The following is a 16453-nucleotide window of genomic DNA, read 5'->3' as shown; positions in this document are numbered from 1 at the left end:
CCGGAAGTGATTTTTCAAAAATTGAAACGGCGGTACAAACTTCGAATGGCAACGCATCAATCCTGAAAATTTGAAGCAAATTGATCCAGCCATCTCCGAGAAATCTTCTGCACAAAAATCGGTAAGGAGAAAAAAAAAAGAATAATAATAATAATAATAATAAGAAAAGTGAAAAATCAACAATAGAATAATAGAAAGGTCTTCCGCTGAAGACGGAAGACCCTAATAATAACTAGATGTGATCTCGTTGAGAGCAACGAGTGGGTCTTCCGTCCAATTTTAGATGTGATGAGATAAGAATTTGACTGAGATTTTCATTCATAAATAATGATACAAATATATTGTCTAGACGTACAATTTAGCTTCGGTATTGTTTTACAAATATTGATCATTTAAGTGTTATAAATTAAAAACTCTCTGCCCCTCTCGGCCACTAATTAAAGGGGACAGCCTTTTTTCGAGAAAAAAGTTAATAATGTTGTTTACTGCGATACAAATTCGACTGATCAGACGAGTCATGTAGCCCGGAGGCCTAACTATGATATCATTCTAGACATATCTCGCAAAACTGAACAATTTTTTTTATACATGTCCTATGGAAATTTTCTTGAGAAAAAAAGTTATTGATTGGACATTTATCTTTTTTTTTCTCCTTACCGATTTTGTGCAGAATATTTCTCGGAGATGGCTGGATCGATTTGCTTCAGATTTTCAGGGTTGATGCGTTGCCATTTGAAGTTTGTATCGCCGTTTCAATTTTTGAAAAATCACTTCCGGTTGGAAGTTATTCCCCTTTTATCGATTTTCAGATGACCATTTTGTCCGGACAAAAACTCAAAAACGACATAAGGTAGAGTGCTGAAATTTTCAGTGATGTTAGACGACATGTGGTAGTTGTTCACCTGGGTTTTCAAAATATATAACAAAAGTTGTACAGTTTATGAAGATCTTTCGTGCCATATCAAGAAATGGGCCCATAGGCCCCATGGCTTGCCTGAACCATTGAATTTCGGTTACAGTGATTAACTTTTTTTTCACGAAAGTGTTGATAAGACATGTATAATAAAAGTTGTTCAGTTTTGCAAGATCTATCTAATGATATCAAAAATAGGCCTCCGGGAGTCATGGCTCGCCTGAATAGTCCAATTTATATCACAATTAATAACATTAACACTTTTTTTGTCGAGAAACTTTTGACAAGATATTTAGAACAAAAGTTGTTCAGTGTAGCAAGTGTTAACTAGCGATGTTAAGAAATAGGCCTGAGGGTCTCATGTGCTCACCTGAGCAGTTAGGTTATTGTTGCAATCTATAGCATTTTTGTCAAGAAACTTTTAATAAGACATCTAGAACAAACATTTGTTCAGTTTTGCAAGATCTTTCGAACAACGTCATGAAAAATGCAAGCGGACCTCATGGGTCGACTGAAAAATTTGATTAATGTCACAATTGCTAACCTTTTTCTCGAGAATCTTTTGATAAGACAAGTAGTACAAAACTTGTTCAGGTTTGCAAGATCTTTCAAACGATATAAAGAAAAAGGCCCACGGGCCTTGTGACTTGCCTTAACAGTCTCATAAATTTCAATAACCTTTATCTCAAGAAAATTTCCATAGGACATGTAGAACAAAATTTGTTCAGTTTTGTGAAATATATCTAGAATTATATAAAAAAAAAATAGGCCTCAGGGCGACATGACTCGCCTGATCAGTCGAATATGTATTGCCGTAAATAACATTAACTTTTTTCTCGAAAAAAAGCTGACCCCTTTAATTAGTTGCCGAGAGGGAGAGAGAGTCTTTAATTTATAACATTTAAATGATCAATAATTGTAAAACATTACCGAAGCTAAATTGTCCGTCTAGACAATATATTTGTATCATTATTTATGAACGAAAATGTCAGTCAAATTCTTATCTTATCACATCTAAAATTGAACGGAAGACCCACTCGTTGCTCGCAACGAGAACGTATCTAGTTATTAGGGCTTTCCACCTTTCTGTGGAAAGTCCTATTGTTGTTGTTCTGTTTATTAGGTCTTTCCATCTTTCTGTGGAAAGACCTTTTGTTATTGTTCTGTTTATTATTATTATTTGTCTTCTTTTCTTTCCGCCGCGAGAAGCTCTTGACGTTTTAAGACTTATCAAAAAACAATGTAGACCATCATATTTGACATCTCGAAACATGCTCAGATCTCACCCTGCGTATTTGATCTTTGACCCCTAACGTACTTATGGGGCTTTACGCAAAAAACCCTTGTTATCGGTTCACCTCGAAAACCGTAAATGATAAGAGCATGAAACTTTCACTAAATTCTTTAGTCGATCAAGCTGAAACGTGATAGTGTTTACTTTTAAGTTTTCGGTGATCCCTAAAGGGAGTTAATGGCCCTGAAAGTATACGATTTTTACGGAAAAATTCAAAACTCCTAAAATATAAGTCGTAGAAAGACGGAACCAACTGGAATGGAATACTTGACCTTTGACCTTGAAAATCAGGTCAAGGTCAAAGGCCAAGGTCATCTAGAAACTTCGAAAATAAGCACTTTTCATACTGTCGAAAGCATATAAAGTACAGATATGGTATAATAGGCACAAGAAGTCACAAACCAACTTAAGTCAACGCATTGCATTACGACTCTTAACTTTGACCTTTCTTCGATTTACAGCAACTTGCGTAAAAACCATTGTTATCACTACAGTATGGAAACCGTAAATGGTACGAACACGAAATGTTCACTAAACTTATTGCCTGATCAATTGTAAAAGATGACTTTCTGTTTTTGACAGTTCGCCAATCCGTAACGGGAATTAATGCCCTTGAAAGTTTTCGATTTCGCGTAGAAATTTACAACTCCGAAAGTATTTGTCATAGAAAGACAGGACCAACTGAAGTGACATCCCTGACCTTTGACCTTGAAAATTAGGTCAAGTTCAAATGTCAAGGTCATCTAGAAACTTTGAAAATAAGCAATGTTCATACCGTTTAAAGCATATAAAGTACAGATAAGGTATAATATGCAGAAGTAGTCACAAACCAACTTATTCCAATGCATTGCATTACAACTCTGAACTTTCACCTTTCTCGATTTACAGCAACTAGCATAAAAACCATTGTTATCACTATAGCATCGATTAGATTTTTTGTATTCAGAGACATTGTATGAATGTCTGAAAACCTGAAAAGGTGGAAAGACCTCTAATTGTTCGCGAACAATTAGGATTACTAGTTATTAGGGCTTTCCACCTTTCTGTGGAAAGTCCTATTGTTATTGTTCTGTTTATTAGGGCTTTCCACCTTTCTGTGGAAAGTCCTATTGTTATTGTTCTGTTTATTATTATTATTATTAGGGCTTTCCACCTTTCAGTGGAAAGTCCTATTGTTATTGTTCTGTTTATTATTATTATTATTATTATTATTATTATTATTATTTTCCTGCTGTCAAAAAAAATCTTCGTCTTAAGACTTATCGAAAAACTTTATAGTCCATCATATAGTACTTCTTGAGAATCGAATACAGTTCACCCTGCGTAATTGAACTTTGACCCCTTACGGAGTTATTTGACCTTTCGCAGAAATCATTGTTAGCACTTCTACTTTGTAACCGTAAATGATAGGAGGATGAAACCTTTTCTAAAACACAGAGGGTAATTAGTAGAAGCGAAGAATTTCAAATGAAGGGATTCGGTGTCCCCTAAAGGGAGTTAATGCCCCCTCATGTTTTGCGATTTGTCCCCTACAAATTGACGACTCCTAAAGTCTTCGTCGTAGAGAGACGGAACCCACTGGGACGGGTTGGGTGACCTTGACCTTGAAAAAGTAGGTCAAGGTCAAAGGTCAAGGTCATCCAGAATGGCCAGAAAATGGCACTTTTTATACGCTCTTTCACGCTTCAGATAGCATCGAAATATCACATGGGTCAGCAAGGAATTTTGGACCGGTCTCGGCATCACGAATGTCAACTCTGAACTTTGACCACTCTGCGAATGGCGGCGACTTAACGTCGAAAACCCCGTTATCGCTACTCTCACTAGACCGCAAGTCGTGGAGAGGCGAGACCTTCGCCGACGAATTCCAGATGAAACGCTCTCGCACAGAAAAGTTGACCGAGGGAAACCGAGAACCCCGAAGCACGGTTCTCGCCCCCGAAAGTCTCCGACGTCATCGTTCGAGCCCACAACTTCTTCACGGATGTAGATAGGGATGCGGGACCACTTAAACGAAGCCCCGTGACCTCTCTGACCTTCAAAATGAGGTCAAGGTCAAAGGTCAAGGTCACACTTTCTCCCCCATGTGTTTTTGAGGTTTGACCTTGAAAGTGGGTCAAGGTCAAAGGTCAAGGTCACGCATCCAGGGGCCAGTCTCCACGAGTAAGGCCAACCCACCCATCACGCCTGTCGTCCCCAAGGAAGAAACCCCCCACCCTTCAAGTGATCTGTCTGTCCTCAGCTGTTTATAATACACTATTTTGACCGGTTTCATGCCCAACAACAGGATTTTTGAGGTTTGACCTTGAACGTGGGTCAAGGTCAAAGGTCAAGGTCACGCATCCAGGGGCCAGTCTCCACGAGTAAGGCCAACCCACCCATCACGCCTGTCGTCCCCAAGAAAGAAACCCCCCACCCTTCAAGTGATCTGTCTGTGATCAGCTGTTTCAATACACTATTTTGACCGGTCTCATGCCATGCAACAATTACAGGATTCTAGCTAATCTGACCTACACCTACACATCTGACCTACACCCATTTCTTCCATTTCTTGACTGTCTTGTCAATCAAACATGAATTCCATTTACATTCATGAAAAGACATAGGCCAGATTCAATTGTCTGCCTGCATCAACATAAAGACTTAAGTTGTTTTTTTTTATAATGATGATGCAACTTTACTTGACAGTTGAACTCATTGACATTCCATCCCGACTGTCATTGTAAACAAATAAACACTTACCTGCAGGATCAGATGGGATGCAGTACTCCTATTCTCCGTTCAGATATCCTACATGCACTCAGACACTTTCTAATTCACCGGCCGCCATTTTGGTTGTTTGTTGTCAAAGCCTATCAATCCGTATATGCATGCCTCCTTGGGTGAAATGACTGAAAGACATTGTCTCCGTGAATTAGAACACATAGGATGAGCCATTACAAACTGTATATTCAATTCCACAATCCACAACACACACGGTCAAATCCAGTGCATCTTCACAACATCTGACAACATGAGGCTTGTATAGACTCCCAGCATGCACCAGCAGTTACTACAATCTAGGAAAATGGCACATCCGGTTTCTTTGCACCTCCAAATATCACATCTAACAGGTCTAAAGTCACCCCAAACACCTGCACAAGTCCCATTACACTTTTACCTGATATGTGCATATGTGCTGGCTACCCAACACCCACACCCCTTTTCTCCCTCAAATTTGACGGGTACTTAATGCGAAACCAAGCATTGAACACACCTCAACACTCAAATTTAGGCGGCAAATTTGAATTTCTTTTCTAGCCAAATCAATTTTTTGTTTTTTTTGTTTTTGGGTGAGGGTGGGATGGGGTAGGGGGGGGGGGGGGGGGGCTTTTAGCATTTCAACACTACTGAAAAACCGCTAGAAGGTGGGAAGCCCTCTAATTGTTCGCGAACAATTAGGATCACTAGTTATTATTATTATTATTATTATTTTCCTGCCGTCAAAAAAAATCTTCGTCTTAAGACTTATCGAAAAACTTTATAGTCCATCATATAGTACTTCTTGAGAAACGAATACAGTTCACCCTGCGTAATTGAACTTTGACCCCTTACGGAGTTATTTGACCTTTCACAGAAATCATTGTTAGCACTTCTACTTTGTAACCGTAAATGATAGGAGGATGAAACCTTTTCTAGAACATAGAGGGTAATTAGTAGAAGCGAAGAATTTAAAATGAAGGGATTCGGTGTCCCCTAAAGGGAGTTAATGCCTCTTTATGTTTTGCGATTTATTCATAAAACATGTCGAGCTTGAGAACGGTTTGTCGTAGAGACATGGGACCAACTGGAATAGGATCGGTGACCTTTGACCTTGAAAATTAGGTCAAGGTCAAAGGTCAAGGTCATCAGAAAAGAGGAAAAAGTAGCACTTTTTATACTCTCTTTCCTGCTTAAGATAGCGTTGAAATATTATATGGGTAAGTATTGACTTCTTGATTGGTTTTGATAGTATGCATTACAACTTTGAACTTTGACCCTTCTGTGAATTTCGGAGACTCGCGTCGAAAACCTTGTTATCGCTACTCCTACTTAACGGAAAGTCATAGAGACACGAAACCTTCGCTAATGAATTCACAGTAAAACCCTCTTGCAAAGAAAAAATAATCAAAGGGATACAAAAACCCTTAAGCATAGTTATTGCCCCTGAAAGTCTCCAATATCATTATCTAAGCCTATAACTTTTATATTAATATAGATAGAGACATGGGATCACTTGCATTAAGACCGATGACCTTTGACCTTCAAAATGAGGTCAAGGTCAAAGGTCAAGGTCATCATCAAAATTAATTTTTTTCCATTTTCAAGGTCTTTAAAAGTATTTTTATCATTGATAAGTTAACCGAAAGTAACCGAAAACCCATAAACAAATTATTGCCCCTGAATATCTTGATTAACATTTTTTAAAGCTTATAGCTTTTACATTAATATAGATAGAGACATGGGATCAGTTGCATTAAGACCGATGACCTTTGACCTTCAAAATGAGGTCAAGGTCAAAGGTCAAGGTCATCGTGAAAATGATCAATTAAATTTTCTTGGTCATTTTGAGTTTCGTACATCATCTTAAATATTCTTAAATATCTTTTTTTAAATCATTGCAGGTGGAAAGCCCTCTAATTGTTCGAGAACAATTAGGATCACTAGTTATTATTATTATTTTCCTGCCGTGAAAAAACATTTTCGTCTTAAGACTTATTGAAAAACTTTATAGTCCATCATATAGTACTTCTTTAGAAACGAATACAGTTCACCCAACGTATTTGAACTTTGACCCCTTACGGAGTTATTTGACCTTTCGCAGAAATCATTGTTAGCGCTTCTACTTTGTAACCGTAAATGATAGGAGGATGAAACCTTTTCTAAAACATAGAGGGTAATTAGTAGAAGCGAAGACTTTAAAATGAAGGGATTCGGTGTCCCTTAAAGGGAGTTAATGCCTCTTTATGTTTTGCGATTTATTCGTAAAACATGTCGAGCTTGAGAACGGTTTGTCGTAGAGACATGGGACCAACTGGAATAGGATCGGTGACCTTTGACCTTGGAAATTGGGTCAAGGTCAAAGGTCAAGGTCATCAGAAAAGAGGAAAAAATAGCACTTTTTATACTCTCTTTCCTGCTTAAGATAGCGTTGAAATATTATATGTGTAAGTATTGACTTCTTGATTGGTTTTGATAGTATGCATTACAACTTTGAACTTTGACCCTTCTGTGAATTTCGGAGACTCGCGTCGAAAACCTTGTTATCGCTACTCCTACTTAACGGAAAGTCATAGAGACACGAAACCTTCGCTAATGAATTCACAGTAAAACCCTCTTGCAAAGAAAAAATAATCAAAGGGATACGAAAACCCTTAAGCATAGTTATTGCCCCTGAAAGTCTCCAATATCATTATCTAAGCCTATAACTTTTATATTAATATAGATAGAGACATGGGACCACTTGCTTTGACATCGATGACCTTTGACCTTCAAAATGATGTCAAGGTCAAAGGTCAAGGTCATCATCAAAAAATTTTTTTTTTCCATTTTAAAAGTCTTTCAAAGGATATTTAGCATTGAGAAACTAACCGAAAGTAACCGAAAACCCCTAAACAAATTATTGCCCCTGAATGTCTTGATTAACGTTTTTAAGCTGATAGCTTTTACATTAATATAGATAGAGACATGGGATCACTTGAATTAAGAGCGATGACCTTTGATTTTCAAAATGAGGTCAAAGGTCAAGGTCATCGTGAAAATTATTATTTAAATTCACAAGGTCGTTTTGAGTTTCGTACATCATCTTAAATATTCTTAAATATCTTTTTTTAAATCATTGTAGGTGGAAAGCCCTCTAATTGTTCGCGAACAATTAGGATCACTAGTTAGGGCTTTCCACCTTTCTGTGGAAAGTCCTATTGTTATTGTTCTGTTTATTATTATTATTATTATTTTCCTGCCGTCCAAAAAAATTTTCGTCTTAAGACTTATCGAAAAACTTTAGAGTCCATCCTAGAGCACTTCTTGAGAAACGAATACATTTCACCCTGCGTCATGGAACTTTGACCCCTTACAGAGTTATCGGACCTGTTAGCAGAAATCATTGTTATCGCTACTCCTTTTTAACCGTAAAGGATAGGAGGATGAAACCTTTGCTGAAGCATAGAGGTCAATTAGTAGAAGCGAAGAATTTCAAATGAAGGGATTCGGTGTCCCCTAAAGGGAGTTAATGCCCCCTCATGTTTTGGGATTTGTCCCCTACAAATTGACGACTCCTAAAGTCTTCGTCGTAGAGAGACGGAATCCACTGGGACGGGTTGGGTGACCTTGACCTTGAAAAAGTAGGTCAAGGTCAAAGGTCAAGGTCATCCAGAATGGCCAGAAAATGGCACTTTTTATACGCTCTTTCCCGCTTCAGATAGCATCGAAATATCACATGGGTCAGCATGGAATTCTGGACCGGTCTCGGAATCCTGAATTATAACTCTGAACTTTGACCGCTCTGCGAAAGGCGGCGACTTAACGTTGAAAACCCCGTTATCGCTACTCCCACTAGACCGCAAGTCGTGGAGAGGCGAGACCTTCGCCGACGAATTCCAGATGAAACACTCTCGCACAGAGAAGTTGACCGAGGGAAACCGAGAACCCCGAAGCACGGTTCTCGCCCCCGAAAGTCTCCGACGTCGTCGTTCGAGCCCACAACTTCTTCACGGATGTAGATAGAGACGCGGGACCACTTAAACGAAGCCCCGTGACCTCTCTGACCTTCAAAATCAGGTCAAGGTCAAAGGTCAAGGTCACACTTTCTCCCCCATGGGTTTTTGAGGTTTGACCTTGAAAGTGGGTCAAGGTCAAAGGTCAAGGTCACGCATCCAGGGGCCAGTCTCCACGAGTAAGGCCAACCCACCCATCACGCCTGTCGTCCCCAAGGAAGAAATCCCCCACCCTTCAAGTGATCTGTCTGTGATCAGCTGTTTCAATACACTATTTTGACCGGTCTCATGCCATGCAACAATTACAGGATTCTAGCTAATCTGACCTACACTTACACATCTGACCTACACCCATTTCTTCCATTTCTTGACTGTCTTGTCAATCAAACATGAATTCCATTTACATTCATGAAAAGACATAGGCCAGATTCAATTGTCTGCCTGCATCAACATAAAGACTTAAGTTTTTTTTTTTATAATGATGATGCAACTTTACTTGACAGTTGAACTCATTGACATTCCATCCTGACTGTCATTGTAAACAAATAAACACTTACCTGCAGGATCAGATGGGATGCAGTACTCCTATTCTCCGTTCAGATATCCTACATGCACTCAGACACTTTCTAATTCACCGGCCGCCATTTTGGTTGTTTGTTGTCAAAGCCTATAAATCCGTATATGCATGCCTCCTTGGGTGAAATGACTGAAAGACATTGTCTCCGTGAATTAGAACACATAGGATGAGCCATTACAAACTGTATATTCAATTCCACAATCCACAACACACACGGTCAAATCCAGTGCATCTTCACAACATCTGACAACATGAGGCTTGTATAGACTCCCAGCATGCACCAGCAGTTACTACAATCTAGGAAAATGGCACATCCGGTTTCTTTGCACCTCCAAATATCACATCTAACAGGTCTAAAGTCACCCCAAACACCTGCACAAGTCCCATTACACTTTTACCTGATATGTGCATATGTGCTGGCTACCCAACACCCACACCCCTTTTCTCCCTCAAATTTGACGGGTACTTAATGCGAAACCAAGCATTGAACACACCTCAACACTCAAATTTAGGCGGCAAATTTGAATTTCTTTTCTAGCCAAATCAATTTTTTTTTTGGGTGAGGGTGGGGTGGGGTAGGGGGGGGGGGCTTTTAGCATTTCAACACTACTGAAAAACCGCTAGAAGGTGGGAAGCCCTCTAATTGTTCGCGAACAATTAGGATCACTAGTTATTAGGGCTTTCCACTTTTCTGTGGAAAATCCTATTGTTATTGTTCTGTTTATTATTAGGGCTTTCCACCTTTCTGTGGAAAGTCCTATTGTTATTGTTCTGTTTATTATTATTATTTTCCTGCCGTCAAAAAAACTTTTCGTCTTAAGACTTATCGAAAAACTTTATAGTCCATCATATAGTACTTCTTGAGAAACGAATACAGTTCACCCTGCGTAATTGAACTTTGACCCCTTATGGAGTTATTTGACCTTTCGCAGAAATCATTGTTAGCGCTTCTACTCTGTAACCGTAATTGATAGGAGGATGGAACCTTTTCTAAAACATAGAGGGTAATTAGTAGAAGCGAAGAATTTAAAATGAAGGGATTCGGTGTCCCTAAAGGGAGTTAATGCCCCTTTATGTTTTGCGATTTATTCGTGAAACATGTCGAGCTTGAGAAGGGTTTGTCGTAGAGACAAAGGACCAACTGGAATAGGATCGGTGACCTTTGACCTTGAAAATTAGGTCAAGGTCAAAGGTCAAGGTCATCAGAAAAGAGGAAAAAATAGCACTTTTTATACTCTCTTTCCTGCTTAAGATAGCGTTGAAATATTATATGAGTAAGTATTGACTTTTGATAGTATGCATTTCAACTTTGAACTTTGACCCTCCTGTGAATTTCGGAGACTTGCGTCGAAAACCTTGTTATCGCTACTCCTACTTAATGGAAAGTCATAGAGACACGAAACCTTCGCTAATGAATTCACAGTAAAACCCCCTTGCAAAGAAAAAATAATCAAAGGGATACGAAAACCCTTAAGCATAGTTATTGCCCCTGGAAGTCTCCAATATCATTATCTAAGCCTATAACTTTTATATTAATATAGATAGAGACATGGGACCACTTGCATTAAGACCGATGACCTTTGACCTTCAAAATGAGGTCAAGGTCAAAGGTCAAGGTCATGATCAAAATTATTTTTTTCCCATTCTCAAGGTCTTTCAACGGATTTTAGCATTGATAAGCTAACTGAAAGTAATCGAAAACCCCTAAACAAATTCTTGCCTCTGAATGTCTTGATTAACATTTTTTAAGCTTATAGCTTTTACATTAATATAGATAGAGACATGGGATCACTTGCATTAAGACGGATGACCTTTGACCTTCAAAATGAGGTCAAGGTCAAAGGTCAAGGTCATCGTGAAAATTATTATTTAAATTTTCAAGGTCGTTTTGAGTTTCGTTCATCATCTTAAATATTCTTAAATATCTTTTTTTTTTAAATCAATGTAGGTGGAAAGCCCTCTAATTGTTCACGAACAATTAGGATCACTAGTTATTATTATTATTTTTCTGCCGTCAAAAAAAATTTTCGTCTTAAGACTTATCGAAAAACTTTATAGTCCATCATATAGTACTTCTTGAGAAACGAATACAGTTCACCCTGCGTAATTGAACTTTGACCCCTTACGGAGTTATTTGACCTTTCGTAGAAATCATTGTTAGCACTTCTACTTTGTAACCGTAAATGATAGGAGGATGAAACCTTTTCTAAAACATAGAGGGTAATTAGTAGAAGCGAAGACTTTAAAATGAAGGGATTCGGTGTCCCCTATGGGGAGTTAATGCCTCTCTATGTTTTGCGATTTATTCGTAAAACATGTCGAGCTTGAGCACGGTTTGTTGTAGAGACATGGGAGCAACTGGAATAGGATCGGTGACCTTTGACCTTGAAAATTAGGTCAAGGTCAAAGGTCAAGGTCAATAGAAAAGAGGAAAAAATAGCACTTTTTATACTCTCTTTCCTGCTTAAGATAGCGTTGAAATATTATATGGGTAAGTATTGACTTCTTGATTGGTTTTGATAGTATGCATTACAACTTTGAACTTTGACCCTTCTGTGAATTTCGGAGACTCGCGTCGAAAACCTTGTTATCGCTACTCCTACTTAACGGAAAGTCATAGAGACACGAAACCTTCGCTAATGAATTCACAGTAAAACCGTATTGCAAAGAAAAAATAATCAAAGGGATACGAAAACCCTTAAGCATAGTTATTGCCCCTGAAAGTCTCCAATATCATTATCTAAGCCTATAACTTTTATATTAATATAGATAGAGACATGGGACCACTTGCTTTGACATCGATGACCTTTGACCTTCAAAATGATGTCAAGGTCAAAGGTCAAGGTCATCATCAAAATTATTTTTTTCCATTTTAAAAGTCTTTCAAAGGATATTTAGCATTGAGAAACTAACCGAAAGTAACCGAAAACCCCTAAACAAATTATTGCCCCTGAATGTCTTGATTAACGTTTTTAAGCTGATAGCTTTTACATTAATATAGATAGAGACATGGGATCACTTGAATTAAGAGCGATGACCTTTGATTTTCAAAATGAGGTCAAAGGTCAAGGTCATCGTGAAAATTATTATTTAAATTTACAAGGTCGTTTTGAGTTTCGTACATCATCTTAAATATTCTTAAATATCTTTTTTTAAATCATTGTAGGTGGAAAGCCCTCTAATTGTTCGCGAACAATTAGGATCACTAGTTAGGGCTTTCCACCTTTCTGTGGAAAGTCCTATTGTTATTGTTCTGTTTATTAGGGCTTTCCACCTTTCAGTGGAAAGTCCTATTGTTATTGTTCTGTTTATTATTATTATTATTATTATTTTCCTGCCGTCAAAAAAAATCTTCGTCTTAAGACTTATCGAAAAACTTTATAGTCCATCATATAGTACTTCTTGAGAAACGAATACAGTTCACCCTGCGTAATTGAACTTTGACCCCTTACGGAGTTATTTGACCTTTCGCAGAAATCATTGTTAGCACTTCTACTTTGTAACCGTAAATGATAGGAGGATGAAACCTTTTCTAAAACATAGAGGGTAATTCGTAGAAGCGAAGAATTTAAGATGAAGGGATTCGGTGTCCCTTAAGGGGAGTTAATGCCTTTTTATGTTTTGTGATTTATTCGTAAAACCTGTCGAACTTGAGCACGGTTTGTCGTAGAGACATGGGACCAACTGGAATAGGATCGGTGACCTTTGACCTTGAAAATTAGGTCAAGGTCATCAGAAAAGAGGAAAGAATAGCACTTTTTATACTCTCTTTCCTGCTTAAGATAGCGTTGAAATATTATATGGGTAAGTATTGACTTCTTGATTGGTATTGATAGTATGCATTACAACTTTGAACTTTGACCCTTCTGTGAATTTCGGAGACTCGCGTCGAAAACCTTGTTATCGTTACTCCTACTTAACGGAAAGTCATAGAGACACGAAACCTTCGCTAATGAATTCACAGTAAAACCGTATTGCAAAGAAAATATAATCAAAGGGATACAAAAACCCTTAAGCATAGTTATTGCCCCTGAAAGTCTCCAATATCATTATTTAAGCCTATAACTTTTATATTAATATAGATAGAGACATGGGACCACTTGCATTAAGACCGATGACCTTTGACCTTCAAAATGAGGTCAAGGTCAAAGGTCAAGGTCATCATCAAAATTAATTTTTTTTCCATTTTCAAGGTCTTTAAAGTATTTTTAGCATTGGTAAGCTACCTGAAAGTAACCGAAAACCCCTAAACAAATTATTGCCCCTGAATGTCCTTATTAACATTTTTTAAGCTTATAGATTTTACATTAATATAGATAGAGACATGGGATCACTTGCATTAAGACCGATGACCTTTGACCTTCAAAATGAGGTCAAGGTCAAAGGTCAAGGTCATCGTGAAAATTATTAATTAAATTTTCTTGGTCATTTTGAGTTTCGTACATCATCTTAAATATTCTTAAATATCTTTTTTTAAATCATTGCAGGTGGAAAGCCCTCTAATTGTTCGCGAACAATTAGGATCACTAGTTATTATTATTATTATTTTCCTGCCGTCCAAAAGAATTTTCGTCTTAAGACTTATCGAAAAACTTTAGAGTCCATCCTAGAGCACTTCTTGAGAAACGAATACATTTCACCCTGCGTCATGGAACTTTGACCCCTTACAGAGTTATCGGACCTGTTAGCAGAAATCATTGTTATCACTACTCCTTTTTAACCGTAAAGGATAGGAGGATGAAACCTTTGCTGAAGCATAGAGGTCAATTAGTAGAAGCGAAGAATTTCAAATGAAGGGATTCGGTGTCCCCTAAAAGGAGTTAATGCCCCCTCATGTTTTGGGATTTGTCCCCTACAAATTGACGACTCCTAAAGTCTTCGTCGTAGAGAGACGGAATCCACTGGGACGGGTTGGGTGACCTTGACCTTGAAAAAGTAGGTCAAGGTCAAAGGTCAAGGTCATCCAGAATGGCCAGAAAATGGCACTTTTTATACGCTATTTCCCGCTTCAGATAGCATCGAAATATCACATGGGTCAGCATGGAATTCTGGACCGGTCTCGGAATCCTGAATTATAACTCTGAACTTTGACCGCTCTTCGAAAGGCGGCGACTTAACGTTGAAAACCCCGTTATCGCTACTCCCACTAGACCGCAAGTCGTGGAGAGGCGAGACCTTCGCCGACGAATTCCAGATGAAACACTCTCGCACAGAGAAGTTGACCGAGGGAAACCGAGAACTCCGAAGCACGGTTCTCGCCCCCGAAAGTCTCCGACGTCGTCGTTCGAGCCCACAACTTCTTCACGGATGTAGATAGAGACGCGGGACCACTTAAACGAAGCCCCGTGACCTCTCTGACCTTCAAAATCAGGTCAAGGTCAAAGGTCAAGGTCACACTTTCTCCCCCATGGGTTTTTGAGGTTTGACCTTGAAAGTGGGTCAAGGTCAAAGGTCAAGGTCACGCATCCAGGGGCCAGTCTCCACGAGTAAGGCCAACCCACCCATCACGCCTGTCGTCCCCAAGGAAGAAATCCCCCACCCTTCAAGTGATCTGTCTGTGATCAGCTGTTTCAATACACTATTTTGACCGGTCTCATGCCATGCAACAATTACAGGATTCTAGCTAATCTGACCTACACTTACACATCTGACCTACACCCATTTCTTCCATTTCTTGACTGTCTTGTCAATCAAACATGAATTCCATTTACATTCATGAAAAGACATAGGCCAGATTCAATTGTCTGCCTGCATCAACATAAAGACTTAAGTTTTTTTTTTTATAATGATGATGCAACTTTACTTGACAGTTGAACTCATTGACATTCCATCCTGACTGTCATTGTAAACAAATAAACACTTACCTGCAGGATCAGATGGGATGCAGTACTCCTATTCTCCGTTCAGATATCCTACATGCACTCAGACACTTTCTAATTCACCGGCCGCCATTTTGGTTGTTTGTTGTCAAAGCCTATAAATCCGTATATGCATGCCTCCTTGGGTGAAATGACTGAAAGACATTGTCTCCGTGAATTAGAACACATAGGATGAGCCATTACAAACTGTATATTCAATTCCACAATCCACAACACACACGGTCAAATCCAGTGCATCTTCACAACATCTGACAACATGAGGCTTGTATAGACTCCCAGCATGCACCAGCAGTTACTACAATCTAGGAAAATGGCACATCCGGTTTCTTTGCACCTCCAAATATCACATCTAACAGGTCTAAAGTCACCCCAAACACCTGCACAAGTCCCATTACACTTTTACCTGATATGTGCATATGTGCTGGCTACCCAACACCCACACCCCTTTTCTCCCTCAAATTTGACGGGTACTTAATGCGAAACCAAGCATTGAACACACCTCAACACTCAAATTTAGGCGGCAAATTTGAATTTCTTTTCTAGCCAAATCAATTTTTTTTTTTTGGGTGAGGGTGGGGTGGGGTAGGGGGGGGGGGCTTTTAGCATTTCAACACTACTGAAAAACCGCTAGAAGGTGGGAAGCCCTCTAATTGTTCGCGAACAATTAGGATCACTAGTTATTAGGGCTTTCCACTTTTCTGTGGAAAATCCTATTGTTATTGTTCTGTTTATTATTATTATTATTATTTTTCTGCCGTCAAAAAAAATTTTCGTCTTAAGACTTATCGAAAAACTTTATAGTCCATCATATAGTACTTCTTGAGAAACGAATACAGTTTACCCTGCGTAATTGAACTTTGACCCCTTACGGAGTTATTTGACCTTTCGTAGAAATCATTGTTAGCACTTCTACTTTGTAACCGTAAATGATAGGAGGATGAAACCTTTTCTAAAACATAGAGGGTAATTAGTAGAAGCGAAGACTTTAAAATGAAGGGATTCGGTGTCCCCTATGGGGAGTTAATGCCTCTCTATGTTTTGCGATTTATTCGTAAA

The 16453-nt window shown here is 38.7% G+C and overlaps 1 long non-coding RNA gene across 1 annotated transcript; it reads right to left on the bottom strand.

Annotated features, from left to right (window-relative positions):
* Positions 1–4871: 4871 nt before the first annotated feature.
* Positions 4872–16142, bottom strand: LOC130049422 (uncharacterized). Its single transcript, XR_008797908.1, has 3 exons — positions 15383–16142; positions 9499–9647; positions 4872–5098 (listed from the first exon to the last, which is right to left on the bottom strand). It is a non-coding gene; the product is annotated as an uncharacterized LOC130049422 (long non-coding RNA).
* Between the last annotated feature and the right edge of the window lie 311 nt (positions 16143–16453).

Source organism: Ostrea edulis, chromosome 8 (genome assembly GCF_947568905.1).
Source record: "Ostrea edulis chromosome 8, xbOstEdul1.1, whole genome shotgun sequence".
NCBI lineage: Eukaryota > Metazoa > Mollusca > Bivalvia > Ostreida > Ostreidae > Ostrea > Ostrea edulis.
This window is presented reverse-complemented; position numbering and strand designations above follow the sequence as displayed.